At 48.5% G+C, this 19,572-nt stretch overlaps 1 protein-coding gene across 1 annotated transcript in view; it reads right to left on the bottom strand.

The window, feature by feature from the left end:
• SLC7A11 (solute carrier family 7 member 11) overlaps positions 1–19,572 on the bottom strand; it is a 418,199-nt gene that overhangs the window by 394,398 nt on the left and 4,229 nt on the right.

The raw sequence follows: 19,572 nt of genomic DNA, 5'->3' as shown, positions 1-19,572 counted from the left end.
TGCTAACTTGATGCAGTTCAGGGCTGAACCACCAGGTGTCATCCAAGAACAACCAGATAGGAACTAATAGAGGAAAACCCTAGGTGGCGCAGAACTTGGGGGAGAGTAATCAAACAGGCCGAGGTCGATGTAGTGAAAGGTAACATCTAGACAAAAGGGAAAACTGAGACAGTAAAAGCACAAGCCGAAGTCGGTACACAAAGAGAGTCATTCAGTAGGAAAGGATGAACTAAATAACTGTAATGGGAATGAGAGGAGGAGGTGGGTAACACAGAGGGAGGTAAAAGGAGGCAGAAGGACAGAACACCGGGAAGAGCAGAATAGAATAAGGGTCTGAGATGGAGGGGGTCACAGGGAGGTCAGGGAATGCAGACATGTGCAGAGGGAGGAATTCGGGAGAGCTGGAGGAGGGGAGCATTAGCAGGACAGGACCAGGGAAGACACGACCAGAGTCAGAGCCGAGTACTTGCCAAAACTGGAAATATCTCTGGCAGCGCAGCCTCAGGGTCGGCTTCGTAATTAAGCAGAGGTCCAAATCGAGGTCCGGAGTACTCCTTCCCAAGGGTCAGGGAGAGGCCAAAAACCCAGAGGGGACAAAAAGAGTAAGCCAGCTCTGTAGCAGACCATCTCGCAGAGCAAATGCTAGAAACTGGCTGTGCAGGCCAGCGGGCCAGCAGAGCATGATCATGACAACTGTGCTCTGAATGCTCTGTACAAGAATTTAGAGGCTAATGATGTTTTAAACGAGATGCAATTTGGTGCAATGGGAATGCTTCTGGTACAACCTAAATTTACTTATCAAATCCTACTAGACAAATTCAGTCTTTTCAAGGTTTTAAGGGGTGTTAAAAATTCAAAGTCTATGTCTGAAATAATAGAAAGATGTTTCTTAACCCCTTCAGCCCCCAGCCTGTTTTCACCTTAAAGACCCGGCCATTTTTTACATTTCTGACCAGTGTCACTTTGACAGGTTATAACTCTGGAACGCTTCAACGGATCCTGGCGATTCTGAGATTGTTTTTTTGTGACATATTGTACTTCATGTCAATGGTAAATGTAGGCCGATATTTTTTGCGTTTATGTGTGAAAATTTTGGAAATTTGGCGAAAATTTTGAAAATTTTGCAATTTTCAAAATTTTAAATTTTATGCCCATAAATCTGAGAGATATGTCACACAAAATAGTTACTATATAACATTTCCCACTTGTCAACTTTACATCAGCGCAATTTTCGAAACAAATTTTTTTTCCGTTAGGAAGTTAGAAGGGTTCAAAGTTCATCAGCAATTTTTCATTTTTCCAACAAAATTTACAAAAGAAATGTTTTAGGTACCACATCACATTTGAAGTGACTTTGAGAGGCCTAGGTGGCAGAAAATACCCAAAAGTGACCCCATTCTAAAATCTGCACCCATCACACTGCTCAAAACTACATCCAAAAAGTTTATTAACCCTTTAGGAGCTTTACAGCAACCAAAGCAATGTGGAAGGAAAAAATGAAAATTTTACTTTTTTACACAAAAATGTTACTTTAGCCATAAAATTTAGCATTTTCAGAAGGGTATCAGGAAAAATGCACCATAAAATTAATTGTGCAATTTCTTCTGAGTACACCGATATCTCATATGTGGGGGAAATCAATTGTTTGGGCGCACGGCAAGGCTCGGAAGAGAAGGAGCATCATTTGAATTTTTGAAAGCAAAATTGTCTGGAATAATTAGCAGATGCGATGTTGCGTTTGGAGACCCCCTGAGGTGCCTAAACAATGGAGCTTCCCCACAAGTGACCCCATTTTTTAAACTAGACCCCTCATGGAATTTATCTAGATGTTTATTGAGCACTTTGAACCTCTGGGGCCTTACAAAAGTTAATAACTTTGAGCCGTGAAAATAAAAAAAAAAAAAAATTACCACGAGATTGTTACTTCAACCAGGTAGCTTTTTTTCCCACAAAGGTATCAGGAAAAATTGCAAAAAAAAATGTATTGTGCATTTTCTCCTGAGTACACAGATACCTCATATGTGATGGAAATCAAATGTTTGGGCACACAGCAAGGCTCGGAAGGCAAGGAGCGACATTTGACTTTTCAAACGCAAAATTGTCTGGAATCGTTAGTGGATTCCACGTTGTGTTTGGAGACCCCCTGAGGTGCCTAAACAATGGAGCTCCCCCACAAGTGACCCCATTTTGGAAACTAGACCTCTCATTGAATTTATCTAGATGTTTACTGAACACTTTGAACCCCTGGAGGCTTCACAAAAAATTAGAATGTTCAGCCGTGAAAATATACATATTTGTTTTTTACCATGAAATTGTTATTTCAACCAGGTAGCTTTTTTTTCCACAAGGGTATCAGGAAAAAATGCCCCATAAAATGTATTGTACAATTTCTTCTGAGTACACAGATACCTCATATGTGGTGGAAAGTAATTGTCTGGGCACACGGCGGGGCTCAGAAGAGAAGGAGCGCCATTTCACAGCAAAATTGGTTGGAATTATTAGCGTACGCCATGTTGCGTTTGGAGACCCCCTGAGGTGCCTAAACAATGGAGCTCCCCCACAAGTGACCTCATTTTGGAAACTAGACCCCCATGGCATAAATCTACATGGGTAATGAGCACTTTGAACCCTCAGGTGCTTCATACATTGAGGCATAAAAACAAAAAAGTAGTTTTTTTTTCCACAAAAATGTTATTTTAGGCTCAATTTTTTAATTTGTACAGGGGTAACAGGATAAAATGGACCACAAAATTGTTGGGCAATTTGTTCTGAGTACGCTTATATCTCATATGTAGCAGAAAACCACTGTTTGGGCGCACGGCAGAGCTCCAGAGGGAAGGAGCGTCATTTGACTTTTTAAATGGAAAATTAGCTGGAATAGTTAGCCGCACCATGTTGCGTTTGGAGATCCCCCTGATGTGCCCAAACAGTGGAGCTCCCCCACATGTGACCCCATGTTGGAAACTAGACCCCCCCCATACAAAGAAATATTAGTTTGGCAAAATAAAAAATACAGACGTCAGTAAAAAAAAAAAATATATATGAGCGCCTGCAACTGACACTAAGGCAAGTGCCACATGTGAGAGCGATGCACAAATCTCGCATCGCATCACCCAACACAGCCGCACACTCCTGTCTGGAAGAGAGCGATCATGCCGGATGATGCGATGTGAGACTCTGTGCATCGCTCTCATGTGTGGCACTGGGCTGACCCTTACAATATTCAGTAAAAAATACTGTAGTTGACGATTACTACAGTATAATTTTACTGGCCCTAAACTAAGTTTATTTGTATTTCTTTCTTAGTTTACATAAGAAAATTAGGATGAACGCACGGATGTGCTGCAAAAAGGGGGGGACTAGGTGGGATGGAAAAAAGATGGATGGAGGATAGAAGAGGGCGCAACGGATGCAGGAGCGGCGGAGGATGGGTGAGGGCGCGGCGGAGGGTGGGAGAAGGCGCGGCGGATGGAGGAGTGGCGAGGATGGGTGAGGGCAAAACGGATGCAGGAGTGGCGGAGGAAGGGGGGGCGAGGGGAAGGGTGGAAGGGGAGTGGGAGGTGAGATTGGGGATAGCTACCTTACAGAATGGATCTAGGCAGCAGGATTGCAGCAGATCCGGGAGGGGGGAGAGGATTAAGGGGATGGGAGAGAGCAGGCAGCAGATCAGGGAGGGGGCAGAGGCTGATGGGGGAGTAAGGTGGCAGATGCAGAGGTGCGGCGGCAGATGGGGAGAGTGCGGCGGCAGATAGGAAGAATGCGACGGCAGATGGGGAGAGTGCGGCGGCAGATGGGGAGAGTGCGGCGGCTGATGGGGAGAGTGCAGCGGCATATGCAGGGGCGGTGGAGCAGCTGATGGGGAGAGTGCGGCGGCTGATGGGGAGAGTGCGGCGGCTGATGGGGAGAGTGCGGCGGCTGATGGGGAGAGTACAGTGGCTGATGGGGAGAGTGCGGCGGCAGATGCAGGGGTGGTGGAGCGGCTGATGGGGTGAGTGCAGTGGCTGATGGGGAGTGTAGTGGCAGATGCAGGGGCGGTGGAGCGGCTGATGGGGAGAGTGCAGTGGCTGATGGGGAGAGTGCAGCGGCAGATGCAGGGGCGGTGGAGCGGCTGATGGGGAGAGTGCAGCGGCAGATGCAGGGGCAGTGGAGCGGCTGATGGGGAGAGTGCAGTGGCTGATGGGGAGTGCAGCGGCAGATGCAGGGGCGATGGAGCGGCTAATGGGGAGAGTGCAGCGGCAGATGCAGGGGCGGTGGAGCGGCTGATAGGGAGAGTGCAGTGGCTGATGGGGAGTGCAGCGGCAGATGCAGGGGCGGTGGAGTGGCTGATGGGGAGAATGCAGCGGCAGATGCAGGGGCGGTGGAGCGGCAGATGCAGGGGTGGTGGATACAAGGAGGCAGCAGAAAGAAAGCAGCGGCGTCAGATGCAGGGGGGGCGCAGGGTGAGGAGAGCAGTGGCGTCAGATGCCCCTTACTGCTGAGTAGCGGCGTAACATGTAAGGGCGCAGCGGGAAAGTAGCGGCGTCACGTGCAGGAGCGCAGCGGGAGAGCAGGGGCGAAGCACATGGAGCAGGGCAGCGGTGGATCGAGGGCTGTGACTCACAGATGGGCGCCCGCAGGGATCGCTCTCCTCAGATTCCACAGAGGGAGAAGCTAAGGAGAGCGATCTCCTACAGCGCGCTTACCCGGTCCCAGATGCACGGTACTGCTTGGAAAGACCGGTCACAAGGCCGATCTCTCCAATCAGAGCTGGGGGCGGGTGCAGTAAAGCTCACTGAGCTCCAGCCAATGGCCAGTGCTACAGCTGCACTGATCTTGGCTGGATTTCAATGCTTCAGCCATTTTCAATGGCTGAAACATAACACTGGCTGTGATTGGCTGAGCAGCGTTCGTCAGCCAATCACAGCCTCCGTAGGTCCGGGAAGGAGACACCACCCCTCCTGAGGTCAGGTACAAGTCCTCTCCTTCCCGAATCTACAGTTTTTTAAAAGCGATCGTGGTGCCCGTTGCTCCGGGGCCGCGATTTCGCCATGACTGATCTAGCCATCATGGGTCTTTAAGTACCAGGGCACCATGACGGCTAGATCCGTCAAAGGTCGTGAAGGGGTTAATAAAGGTAGGTTGCAGATATTTCTTGAAGCTTTTATCATGTTATCATTATATTTATGGCTGTTTAATTTATTTTTAAATGTTTCTTAAAGTGAACCTGTCACCAGGTTTTTCCCTTATGAACTGCGGCCACCAACAGTAAGCTCTTATATACAGTATTCTAAAATACTGTATATAAGAGCCCAGGCCGCTCTTTATAAACTAAAATCACCTATATTATACTAACCTAGAGGGTGGTCCGATGGCTGTTGCTCATCTCGGTCTGGCACCTCCTCCATGTGATCACTGTCCTCCTTCTTCTGAATACCATGTAGATGACGCGTCCTATGTCATCCACACAGACCGGCATTGTGGTCCTGTGCAGGAGCACAGATCAAAGTGGTGTAGTGCGCATGCGTGGGCAGTCTTTGACCATTCCTTGTGCCTGCGCATTACAATACTTTGATCTGCCCTCAGCAGAGTATGAGCCTCAGAAGAAGAAGGACGGCGATTGCAGCAGAGAGCAGGCGCCGGACCCGCGACCAGACACACCCATCGGACCAGACTGCTCCCTAGGTGAGTATAATAAAGGTGTTTTTTGTTTTATACAGTGAGGCCTGAGGCTTTTTTGGCGCCCTGAACAAGCCAGGTCGTCACAGAACTACACCAACACACCCCACACCCCGGTTAGGCGCACCGAAGTCAAACACAAAAATCCTTGTTGCCTTCCTCCAGGGGCTGATGTCCACACCAGGGGGTGGGCCAGGTGGTTGGTCCCGCCCACCAAGGAGTTCACAGTCCTGGAGGCGGGAAAAGGAGTCAGATCAGATCAGTTTGGAGCGTGAAGTGGTAGCAGGGGAGACTGACCGTGTCCGGGTGTGTGGCCCGGACGGAACAGCAAGGTTGGCAGACGGTGGTGACCGTCTGCAGGAGAGGCTGATTGGAGCGAACCGTACGGACCGTGGATGGGCGGTGGCCCGACGGTACCGGATCGGGGAGCAAAGAGAAGCCAGCACCATCCGGCAGGGCTTACAGACCCCGACCAGGCTAGGAGTCGCCGTAAAACTGGTCAAATCCGTTAGCGAAGGGAACCTCCGGGGTTTCCCAGCAGTCAAGACCCGATTGAAGGCAACAGCTCACACCATAAAGGGAAACACAGTCACCGCCAAGGCTACAGTTCCCAGGGCCAGAGCCTGCGGGCAAAAGGGGCTCCCTCAGCATCCATCCAAGCTGGGGAGCGGGTTACCGGTAGGAAGCCATTGGAACCGTAAACACAACACAGGTGCAGGGAAAGGCAGTCACCATCAACCTACCGGGAGAGCTACCGCAGCCGTCTGTGGGACCCGTCCATCCAGCCATTTGTTTTACCGGAGACTTTGCATTCATCATTGGCTGAGTGAGTACCACCGTGCCGTGCGGCACCGTGCTGCCCCCGCGACCCTGCACCTCACCAGGCCCCTTAATCTGCCTGCCATCCATCCCTCCCGCACCGGGCCCCGGGACAACCAATTCCCCCTACCCACGGAGGGGAAGAACTACATCCAAGCTGCTCCCTGTCATTGCTCCCGGGATCCCTGTCCAGAGCAGCGGTGGTGTCACAACCTCACCACAACCGTGGGGGCGTCACGGACAATATCCCTAAACCCAAACAAACCACCCCCTTTCACTCAAGGGCGAGGAGCGCCGCTCAAGTCCCCGGGATCCGGCCCACCGCTCGAGCCACCACCGAGCAGCAGCAGCAGCAGCCGGACCCGAGCACTGGGTGAGCACAGTGTCCCCTCCTCCGCCCACGACACTTTTATATAAAGTATTTTGGAATGCTGTATATAAAGGCTTGCTGATGGTGGCCACAGCTGATAAGGAAAATCCTGGTGACAGGTTCCCTTTAAGCTTTCCAGTAACAATACTGCACTGGTTATTTTTACATTATATGGACATTCCCTTTAATCTTTTTGAGAAGGTGAAACCTGAACTGAAGCTACGCCTATCCTGATCACAATGTTGATATCTAACCCACCAACATGCCATCATTTACCCTGAAGAAAATTGCATGTATGCTATAGTATTATTGGTTTATAAGCAAAAGAAAATAAAGTAATGAAATGAGTTTCTTCAGAAACGGAAGAATCTATTTTGAATTTGCGAATGATCAAAAGTTTATTTGCAATTTTTTTCAACTCAATCAACTTGTCTCAAAGGCTTCAGATGCATCAACCCAGAAACACAGAGACGCCTCTGCATAGCTGTGGGAAAGGCTGTGAAATTAAAACATGTCTAGACTTCAAAAGAATAGACAACTGCTGTTAAACAGCCCACCTCAGCTAAAATCTGAAGGCATCAGCTCTACATTCCTAAATGTTGCTTCCCTATACTCAGTAGGCCTCCTGGCTGGCATGTTTCAGAAATTCAATGCTGTTTTATTTTTCCAAGACTTAGAAGTAAATAAACTCACAGTTGTCGAATTTTTCTAAGTAAAAAGAAAAGTTTGGATTTTTCCTGTGACTGGGTATTATATTTATAAATATTCACATTTTGAAATTTTGGGTAATTTTTGCTTATTTAATGTTGCAATATATTATGTTATGGATAGTAAATTGTGGGTGGACATAGCATTGACACGGTCTCAGCAGCTGCACCAGTGCTCAATAAGTTATGGGCTCAATGAGATTATCTCTAGAGGACTAGTACCCCTTCTGCCAAGTAGTCAAGCATAATCGTATACTCTATATAACCACACCAACACCACTGATTGGTAACTTTCTGTGTACACTGTACAGGGGCAGTAAGCTGCCAATCAATGGTGTAGGCAGGATTATACAGAGCACGGCATTCAGAGAACTGCAAGATGTGCAGCAGATAAGATACTCATTTTATAAAAATGACATCAAGCAGCTAAGGAAGTGACATCGCTAGAATGAGGGTCTTTGTCTGTATATTATGCTGTTCTCACATAGAATAGCAAAAACTTGGTGACATATTCCTTTTAAAGCAGTTTCTTCCTATTAATTACATTGCTAAGAACAAAAACTAATAAACTCAATTTCTCAAAATTCATGGTGGATTGTTAGGATGAAATACTTATGTGTTTTATACAAGCTATGTGATTTGATGGCATCCAAATACAGTTCTTGCACAGGAGTCCTCTACTGTCAGTGCCTGCCTCTTCATTAAGCACACAGTGTTTTGGGTTTTATTTCAGCGCTGGAGTGGCACTCTAAATGTAAGCCTCCTGCCCCCTTCTGGTGCCTTCACCGTTTACTGATGACGCTTTGGTCCTAGAGAGCTATCTTATGACAGTAATTTCTGACTAGCTGGAAGTTACATCACAAGAGCTCAAGGAAAGTCTGAGAGCCAGAACAATCCCAGAACAAGGCTCTCATAGAGATGCTTTGAAGAGTGACCTGAAACACTGAAGAGCACTGTAAGGTCACAAATTACCGGTGCTCAACAGAGCAATAGTGATAGCGGGTAAGGCTAGACTCACATGAGCGTATGGCATCCGATGCAAGAGCATCGGATGTGTCGCTGGCGGGGAGGAGGGTGTCGGCACACTACGCTCACCCCTTCTGCTCGGGTCCGGCAGCTGCTCAGTGGTGGCTCGAGCGGTGGGCCGGATCCCGGGGTTTCTCGAGCGACACTCCTCGCCCATGAGTGAAAGGGGGGTTTTGTGGTTGGGTGTGGGGGATTGTTATAGTTCGTGACGCCACCCACGGTTGTGGTGATTTCACCACCGCTGCTCAATTCGGGGGTCCCGGGGATGGTGATGCGGAGCAGCCAGGTGTTGTGTTGTCCCTCCGTGGGTAGGGGTTGGTGATCCCGGGGCCCGGTGGTGGAGAAGGAGGTGCGGGGCTTGGTGGGCGCAGGGACGCGGGGGCAGCGCTGTGCCTTGCGGCACTGTGGTACTCACTCAGCCTGAGACTTGGACACAGTTTGTACGGTAAACCAAACGGCTGGTAGGACGGTCCCACAGACGGCTGCACCTGCACTCCCGGTAGGTGACGGTGATGTCCCTCTTCCTTGCACCTATGTTTGACTTGTGGTAGCGGTGGATTCCCTCCGGTTACCCGCTCCCCAACTGCAATCTGGGCCGGAGGAGCTCTACACTTTGCCCGCAGGCGCTGGCCCTGAGAAACTGGTGCCGTGGCGGTGGCGGTGTCTCTCTGCTTCAGGTTGGGCTGTTGCCTTCAATCGGGACTTGGTTGTTGGGGGTTCTACGTCCCCTTCACTGACGGATTCGGCAAATTTGGCGACTCCAAGCCTTGCCGGGGTCCGAGAGGCCCCTGCCCTGGTGCTGACTGTCCTTCGGAACACTGCTCCAGACCACCGGGCACACAGCCAACGGGGTCCTTCCAGGAACTTCCAAACGGTCCCCCTCCAGACAGTCACAGCCGTCGCTGACCTTGCTGATCTGGCCCTACACAAAGCTGGACCCTTCAGGCTTTCCTTCCTTCTTGTCACCTCACTTGCTTTCCTCCTTTTCCACTTTACTTCCTTCACTTTCACTTAGCTGTTGTTTACTCTCTCACTTAGCTCCTCACTCTTGCCCTGCCTAGGCTAAACTGCCTGGTTTCTCCTGCCTCCAGAGCTGTGACCTCCTTGGTGGGCGGAGCCAACCGCCTGGCCCACCCCCTGGTGTGAATCATCAGCCTCTGGAGGAAGGCAACAAGGATTTCTGGTTAGCATAGGTGTGCCTACCTGGAGTGTGGGGTGCGGTGGTGTTGTGACCCGTGACCCCTGGCTTGCCCAGGGCGACACATTCCCCCTTAGCAAAATGCAGACCGTCCGCGGGCTGCCGTCCTACACCGGTTTCATTTTTCTGAAAAAGGGGGTAACAAGGTTAAGCAAAACATGAATAACATTTTTAATAACTCTTCCCAAAACGGGAGGCACATTTACTTTTAACGTTGCAACGGTTTACGGCTACGGTTTCCGCTCTCTCCCACCCAAGCAACCTGGCCCTGATGCTGCCCCTAAAGCCCAGGCAGCACCCCTTGACCCACAGTCCAGCACAAGTTACCCGAGCGGGATCTGTCCTTCCCTCCAGAGGGTAGCCACCGGTTCCTTTGGTGGCTGGGCCCTAGCCTGCTCTGCTCAGGGCCCTCCCTCCAACCTGCCTCTCCGGAGGCGGCAGTGCGGAAACGGTAACGGTAACCAACATATTTACAAGCCACTTAATGTTTGTGGTGCCCTGCAAGTTCACGGGCTTGTCCATGGATAGTTCCCATGCATTTTTAAACGGTCCCCACAGGGACAACGGTGCCGGCTCCGGCCGGTTGCAAATCACAAGCAAATCAGGTGAAAACTCGGTATAATCATTTCTTCATTGGCAGAACTTTCAAACTTTCAACTTTTCAACAAACAAACTTCTGGTGGTCCCAACGGGGACTGTGCAACGGCCCTCCGCTGCCTTTTGCGGCTTAACAGTCCATTCTCACTTGTGGGGCTCTAGTGCCACCTTCACACGGTGCACCGCTCTGGACCCCAATGGTAGCTCGCTGCAGGCGATCTTCTTCCATATTCATGCGGGCATGCACATCCGCTCTACACCCCTCTCGGGCATCGATCTCCCTGCGCAGCTGATGTTGCCGCCGCTCCCAGCCGGGAGTACTTTCTGTTTGCTCCGGTTCAGCGTGTGCAGGGGACGGACCCAGCCAGAGTCCCTCCGTGTCGGCTACGACCGGCACCTTCAGTAGTGAGGGACCCCGCTGTGACATGGCCTCCTCTGCCTCCTGGCAGCTGCATCCCCGCCGTGCCTCCGGTGCATCTTTGCTGACGGGCTCAGCCTTTGGCTTCTTCCATAGAAGCGGTTCAGGGTGGTCATGAGCTTCTGCTGCAGGTCGGTCCGCCGGGGCGGATTGGCAGGGTACCGCTACCGGTGGTGGTGGTAGCGGGCCTAGTGGCGGGGCAGCAGCAGCTAACGCGGGTAGCAGGAGAGGCAGCAGGGTGAACGGGTGTAGGCCGGGCCCCTCAGCCGCAGCGGCCGATCCCTCGGGAATACAGGGACGTGGGTCTCTTACCCGTTCCTCCAAATCTTCCTCCACCTCGCATCTCCGCATAGCAGCCACCGCTTCCACCATGTCGGCCTCCCACTCCTCCAGGAGGAGCTGCATGCGGACCTGCAGACGGCTGCTTAGCTGGGCGGTCCGGACTTCCACCCACGCCGCCATGCCGGGCGCGGGGACCACGGTGTTGTTGGTCGGACTCAGCATCTTTAGCAGTGGCCTCTTCCAGGAACCAGTCAATGGCCGCAGGGTCCTGGCGTCCCTGCTTCTATAGCTGCTCTCACATGCAGCCAGCCGCCATCGCGTCCCCCCTAGCTCTTTCCGGCCCCTCCTCTCTCGGGGCGGGGTTTCGGCCTTCGCGCCTCTACTGCTCGAGAAGACGCTCGAGCGGGAACTCTTCGCGCCAAAGATGGCGGCTTCTGAAATTTTTCTGCCGGATACCTCCGGCGGTAACAAGGCGCACCTCTACCAGACGGCAGAGCGGTAAGATCCTGTTCGTGACGCCAAGTTGTCGCGGGCGGGGAGGAGGGCGTCGGCACACTACACTCACCCCTTCTGCTCGGGTCCGGCAGCTGCTCAGTGGTGGCTCGAGCGGTGGGCCGGATCCCGGGGTTTCTCGAGCGACACTCCTCGCCCGTGAGTGAAAGGGGGGTTTTGTGGTTGGGTGTGGGGGATTGTTATAGTTCGTGACGCCACCCACGGTTGTGGTGATTTCACCACCGCTGCTCAATTCGGGGGTCCCGGGGATGGTGATGCGGAGCAGCCAGGTGTTGTGTTGTCCCTCCGTGGGTAGGGGTTGGTGATCCCGGGGCCCGGTGGTGGAGAAGGAGGTGCGGGGCTTGGTGGGCGCAGGGACGCGGGGGCAGCGCTGTGCCTTGCGGCACTGTGGTACTCACTCAGCCTGAGACTTGGACACAGTTTGTACGGTAAACCAAACGGCTGGTAGGACGGTCCCACAGACGGCTGCACCTGCACTCCCGGTAGGTGACGGTGATGTCCCTCTTCCTTGCACCTATGTTTGACTTGTGGTAGCGGTGGATTCCCTCCGGTTACCCACTCCCCGACTGCAATCTGGGCCGGAGGAGCTCTACACTTTGCCCGCAGGCGCTGGCCCTGAGAAACTGGTGCCGTGGCGGTGTCTCTCTGCTTTAGGTTGGGCTGTTGCCTTCAATCGGGACTTGGTTGTTGGGGGATCTACGTCCCCTTCACTGACGGATTCGGCAAATTTGGCGACTCCAAGCCTTGCCGGGGTCCGAGAGGCCCCTGCCCTGGTGCTGACTGTCCTTCGGAACACTGCTCCAGACCACCGGGCACACAGCCAACGGGGTCCTTCCAGGAACTTCCAAACGGTCCCCCTCCAGACAGTCACCGCCGTCGCTGACCTTGCTGATCTGGCCCTACACAAAGCTGGACCCTTCAGGCTTTCCTTCCTTCTTGTCACCTCACTTGCTTTCCTCCTTTTCCACTTTACTTCCTTCACTTTCACTTAGCTGTTGTTTACTCTCTCACTTAGCTCCTCACTCTTGCCCTGCCTAGGCTAAACTGCCTGGTTTCTCCCGCCTCCAGAGCTGTGACCTCCTTGGTGGGCGGAGCCAACCGCCTGGCCCACCCCCTGGTGTGAATCATCAGCCTCTGGAGGAAGGCAACAAGGATTTCTGGTTAGCATAGGTGTGCCTACCTGGAGTGTGGGGTGCGGTGGTGTTGTGACCCGTGACCCCTGGCTTGCCCAGGGCGACACAATGCGATATGCTAATAACCCTTGGATCAGACTCTGCTGTGAGCGTGACCCGAGTGTCATGCGACTGTGACCCGATCTTGCGATCAGGTCACAGCTGTGAAGCTGAGGGCGGGTGCTGCGGAGGAGAGGGAGGGGTTAATCCCCCCATCTCCTCCATTGTCAGCCTGTGCGTATATCGCACTGCACTGGGATAACATCCAAGTGCAGGCCGATGTTTCTCTTGCACCCTTTCACTTGAATGGGTGCGAGTGATACGGCTCTTGCAGAAAATCGCAGCATGCTGCTACTATTCTCGCATGAACAATCATACATTCCACAGGAGGCATAGGAAAAATATGAACCAGGTGGAGGAGCCACCCCAGGTTCACAGCAGCTCAAAGAGCATTTCAAAAAGAGGAGAACACGAGCAAAATTGCTGGAAAAAGTTCATGAATTTTATTAAATAGAATTTTAAAGTGCAAGTGCAGAAAATCACAATGATAATATACAAATTAAAAGGAGGAGGGGAGAAACAGATGGTAAAGGGCAGAACAATGGCCTGGTACAGACAACAGGAAAATAGTAGTATTCACAAACAGTATAGCCAGAATCACTGGCAAATAAGCATCAGGATGAGTGAATATAGTATTCAAAGACAAAATGGCCCAAAACTCACTGGCAAGTAAGAATCAAAATGAATAAATAGTAGTATTCACATACAATATAGCCGAAATCACTGGCAAGTAAACATCAGGATGGATAAGTGGTAGTATATACAAACAGTATAGCCCAAATCACTGGTAAATAAGCACCATAAAAATGGGTAGAGAGTGTCTTATCTCTGATAGGGATATGTATCTCTAAATCACCGGCATGTAAGCAGGGAGGAAAATTTGAATAGACCAACGGATGTAGGCATGATACCCGTGAGAGGGAAGAGGACTTAACCCCAAATCCGCATTGGCCAGATGCAGACCATGAGGAAAAGAAAATTTCACCAAAACACGGCACCAGTCATAGGTCTATATGGTAAAGGGATGTACCCATTGTAAGCTGAGAGAATCCCCAGCAGAGATAAAGGACTCAAATCACTGGCCAGTAAGCAAAGGGGATAAGTATAAAGGGACAACAACAGGAGAAAAGCCTGTATAGTAAACAAAGTCTGCAATAGTGTTATATAATCAATTTGAGGGAGTATAAAAGATGTACAACCCCATCAAAAAGGGGGTTATACCATAGTATACTAGTATATATATATAAACCAGGGCCAGGTTTTGGAGGTCCGGGTCTTTTAGGGCCACTCCTAGTAGTGATACCCCTGGACTCATCTTTGCTAAATGAACTTTCGGATGTAACAGAACGGGTGTCGTCCATGGAGCTACCCGACCTCAGAGAAGTTGATCTGGACCGAATATTAGAACTAACACGGGATTGAGGTCGTGCTCTTGCGGCATTGGACTTCCATCTATAAACTCTATTATTTGCTTGGTCAGCCAAATCTCTCTGGAACTTTTTGGACTTATATTCCACCACTTCCTTCTCACATTTCTGTGATTCCAGATCCATCTCCTCGTTAAATCTTTGTAAAAAGTCTTCCGATGCGTTAGACTTTATAATGCACAAAAGGTTGTCCATCTCTGTCTCGATCTCCAATAAAGTAGAGCTGTTATCATCACGTAAAAGGGTCAGGAAACCCGTGGAACAAACGTGTGCAAACTCCTCCCACTTCGTCTTGAATTGGGTGTCCTCAACTTCAAAGGAAGGAAAAATTTGAACACGAAGGCCACGGGGAACCAAATTTTTCTGGATATATTTATCCAGGAAAGCACGATTGAGTAAAGTGCGAATACGTTTTTTTAACAAAACCTTGAATTTAAATGTGGCATCACGTATTTCAATTGTTGAAGAATTCTCTGATGGTGTATCCCCATCCTCCTTAAGTGCATCATTAACATGTGTTTACGTCCCTTTCCTGCCCATTCATACTTTCGGAGTCTCGTGCGCATGCGCGCGACGGCCCTGCGCCTCCCGGCCGCGCTCCGGAGTCTTGATGGAGTCCGCGCGTGCGCGGGGGTCTGGGCAATTACTGCCCGGACTCCCGTGCATGCGCCTGACTCCTTGACTGCCGGGTGTGCGAGACGGGGGGCGTTCTTTGGCCGTCCCGCGCATGCGCCTCCCTGACTCCGGAACGTTGAATTCTATTCGCGGTACAATTACCGCGGTAGTATTTAGGAGTCGCACAGACCGGACATGTGCACCTTCCCTCACCTTCCCCCATGATGAAGCGGCAAGCGACTGTTTCTTAAAGCCGCGAAACGTACTTCGGGCCTCCTTGTACCACCGGACTCAAATATAATGTATTCCGCAGTTACTACCCTATCTGGGATTGTTTGAATACCTTTTTTGATTTAACCTCAGAAAATGCCTGTATGGATTCTTAGCCTCCCCTACATTCTCTATGGGATAAATTGATTTGGCTTCAGCAATCCTGATTATATTTTCTTTAGGCTAAATACTTTGCCTCTCTGCTATAGTGTTTTTGATGGATACTAGTATACTATGGTATAACCCCCTTTTTGATGGGGTTGTACGTCTTTTATACTCCCTCAAATTGATTATATAACACTATTGCAGACTTTGTTTACTATACAGGCTTTTCTCCTGTTGTTGTCCCTTTATACTTATCCCCTTTGCTTACTGGCCAGTGATTTGAGTCCTTTATCTCTGCTGGGGATTCTCTCAGCTTACAATGGGTACATCCCTTTACCATATAGACCTATGACTGGTACCGTGTTTTTGGTGAAATTTTCTTTTCCTCATGGTCTGCATCTGGCCAATGCGGATTTGGGGTTAAGTCCTCTTCCCTCTCACGGGTATCATGCCTACATCCGTTGGTCTATTCAAATTTTCCTCCCTGCTTACATGCCGGTGATTTAGAGATACATATCCCTATCAGAGATAAGACACTCTCTACCCATTTTTATGGTGCTTATTTACCAGTGATTTGGGCTATACTGTTTGTATATACTACCACTTATCCATCCTGATGTTTACTTGCCAGTGATTTCGGCTATATTGTATGTGAATACTACTATTTATTCATTTTGATTCTTACTTGCCAGTGAGTTTTGGGCCATTTTGTCTTTGAATACTATATTCACTCATCCTGATGCTTATTTGCCAGTGATTCTGGCTATACTGTTTGTGAATACTACTATTTTCCTGTTGTCTGTACCAGGCCATTGTTCTGCCCTTTACCATCTGTTTCTCCCCTCCTCCTTTTAATTTGTATATTATCATTGTGATTTTCTGCACTTGCACTTTAAAATTCTATTTAATAAAATTCATGAACTTTTTCCAGCAATTTTGCTCGTGTTCTCCTCTTTTTGAAATACTATTCTCGCATCCAGAATTTGGGTGCAAGAAAAGCTGACCAACTGCTCTCCCTCATTGACTAACATTGGTCCGATTTCAATGCTCGTGTGAGCGTACCCTAAGGGTCAGTATCAGATAGGATTTAAAACACCACTCCAGCGGTGCGATAAAAAAACACATTGACATGGTGCTTTAAATTCCAGCACATCTACTTTTATAAGATTTTCCACCTTAGTACTTATGATAGATCATCAATATCAGATCATTAGGGATCCAATAACCAGCACCTACGCCTATTAGCTTTGGCAATAGCCAGATGTAAACAGTGTATGAGTTGAACACCACCCCCTCGTCACACTGTTTACTGACCTTTGCTGAGAACTGCAGATCAGTTCCTCTTTAAACATTAGCTGCTTTGCAGCAGCCACCGATAAGTGTCACAGAGCTGTGATGTTTCATACCTTACACTGTTTACATTTACTTGATGCCAGAGCTGTGAGTAGTCTTCTTGTCTTTGTTTTTTTGGGTTACCTTGTGCGTCATATTTACAAAATGCTTCCTTCTGGGATGACAGCCATGCAGACGAATATGATGCAGTATGCGGTATATTGTCTGAACACTGACAGGCTAACCGCCCCAACCCTTGGGCCTCTGCAGCAACATTGGCTACATTAATATACAGTTAGGTCCAGAAATATTTGGACAGTGACACAAGTTTTGTTATTTTAGCTGTTTACAAAAACATGTTCAGAAATACAATTATATATATAATATGGGCTGAAAGTGCACACTCCCAGCTGCAATATGAGAGTTTTCACATCCAAATCGGAGAAAAGGTTTAGGAATCATAGCTCTGTAATGCATAGCCTCCTCTTTTTCAAGGGACCAAAAGTAATTGGACAAGGGACTCTGAGGGCTACAATTAACTCTGAAGGCGTCTCCCTCGTTAACCTGTAATCAATGAAGTAGTTAAAAGGTCTGGGGTTGATTACAGGTGTGTGGTTTTGCATTTGGAAGCTGTTGCTGTGACCAGACATCATGCGGTCTAAGGAACTCTCAATTGAGGTGAAGCAGAACATCCTGAGGCTGAAAAAAAAGAAAAAATCCATCGGAGAGATAGCAGACATGCTTGGAGTAGCAAAATCAACAGTCGGGTACATTCTGAGAAAAAATGAATTGACTGGTGAGCTTGGGAACTCAAAAAGGCCTGGGCGTCCACGGATGACAACAGTGGTGGATGATCGCCGCATACTTTCTTTGGTGAAGAAGAACCCGTTCACAACATCAACTGAAGTCCAGAACACTCTCAGTGAAGTAGGTGTATCTGTCTCTAAGTCAACAGTAAAGAGAAGACTCCATGAAAGTAAATACAAAGGGTTCACATCTAGATGCAAACCATTCATCAATTCCAAAAATAGACAGGCCAGAGTTAAATTTGCTGAAAAACCCCTCATGAAGCCAGCTCAGTTCTGGAAAAGTATTCTATGGACAGATGAGACAAAGATCAACCTGTACCAGAATGATGGGAAGAAAAAAGTTTGGAGAAGAAAGGGAACGGCACATGATCCAAGGCACACCACATCCTCTGTAAAACATGGTGGAGGCAACGTGATGGCATGGGCATGCATGGCTTTCAATGGCACTGGGTCACTTGTGTTTATTGATGACATAAAAGCAGACAAGAGTAGCCGGATGAATTCTGAAGTGTACCGGGATATACTTTCAGCCTAGATTCAGCCAAATGCCGCAAAGTTGATCGGACGGCGCTTCATAGTACAGATGGACAATGACCCCAAGCATACAGCCAAAGCTACCCAGGAGTTCATGAGTGCAAAAAAGTGGAACATTCTGCAATGGCCAAGTCAATCACCAGATCTTAACCCAATTGAGCATGCATTTCACTTGCTCAAATCCAGACTTAAGACGGAAAGACCCACAAACAAGCAAGACCTGAAGGCTGCGGCTGTAAAGGCCTGGCAAAGCATTAAAAAGGAGGAAACCCAGCGTTTGGTGATGTCCATGGGTTCCAGACTTAAGGCAGTGATTGCCTCCAAAGGATTCGCAACAAAATATTGAAAATAAAAATATTTTGTTTTGGTTTGGTTTATTTGTCCAATTACTTTTGAACTCCTAAAATGTGGAGTGTTTGTAAAGAAATGTGTACAATTCCTACAATTTCTATCAGATATTTTTGTTCAAACCTTCAAATTAAACGTTACAATCTGCACTTGAATTCTGTTGTAGAGGTTTCATTTCAAATCCAATGTGGTGGCATGCAGAGCCCAACTCGCGAAAATTGTGTCACTGTCCAAATATTTCTGGACCTAACTGTATCTATTTTGAAAAGACAACCTCTGGACATGATATGCATGTGCACTCAACCTCTTTGGGCGACCATGGCCAGGCCTGTTCTGAGTAGAATCTGTCTTGTTAAACCACTATATGGTCTTAACCACCATACTGTAGCTCAGTTTCAGGGTGTTGGCAATCTTATTATAGCCTAGGCCATCTTTATGTAGAGCAACAATTCTTTTTTTCAGATACTCAGAGAATTCTTTGCCATCAGTTGCCATGATGAATTTCTAGTGTGTGATGGATTACACCAAAATTAACACACCTTCTCCCCATTCACATCCAAGACCTTGTAACACTATTGAGTTAAATGACACTGGGGACAAAAAAATTGCTAATTGGGCACAATTTGGCCATTTTTACTTAGGGTTGTACTCACTTTTGTTGAGAGGTGTTTTAACATTAATGCTTGTGTTCATATTTAGAGGGCACCAAATTTACACTGTTACACAAGCTGTACGCTGACTACTGTACATTGTATCAAAGTGTCATATCTTCAGTGTTGTTCCCTAAAAATATATAATAACACATTTACAAAATTGTGAGGGTTGTACTCACTTTTGTGATATACTGTATTAAAAGCTTAATTACCATAGACCCATGATTCAGAAACATTTCCCGTTGTACAGGTATTAGGTTGTTAATTGGTTTAAGAGGATCTCTTATCCTTATGTAACAAAACTCCAATTGTATAAAATTGAGAGACATTAATATAATACAAAATGCAATTCAAAGCTTTAACCTATTAAAAAAAAGTGTTTGGCAAAGAACATTTACATTCCACAACCATGAATCACACCATTGTGATCAAGGTATCTAGGTCATCATGATGCAAGCAGGCACTGTGTGTAGGTAGGGCCAGTCGTTAGAAATGGGAGTCCTTGCAGTCAAACATAGAATAAACTCTGTCATGCTAAAGGGGTACCCTATGTTTGTGACCACCATGAATTTCATTATTATTTCTTTGTCATTATTTAGACATTGCATAGCACACTCACGGTATTACTTTAGTTGGAGTTGTTACTTGGATACTTTATGTTT

Source organism: Anomaloglossus baeobatrachus, chromosome 1 (assembly GCF_048569485.1).
Source record: "Anomaloglossus baeobatrachus isolate aAnoBae1 chromosome 1, aAnoBae1.hap1, whole genome shotgun sequence".
Taxonomy (NCBI): domain Eukaryota; kingdom Metazoa; phylum Chordata; class Amphibia; order Anura; family Aromobatidae; genus Anomaloglossus; species Anomaloglossus baeobatrachus.
The sequence above is the reverse complement of the archived record's forward strand: the minus strand, read 5'-3'. Positions and strand labels throughout refer to the sequence as shown.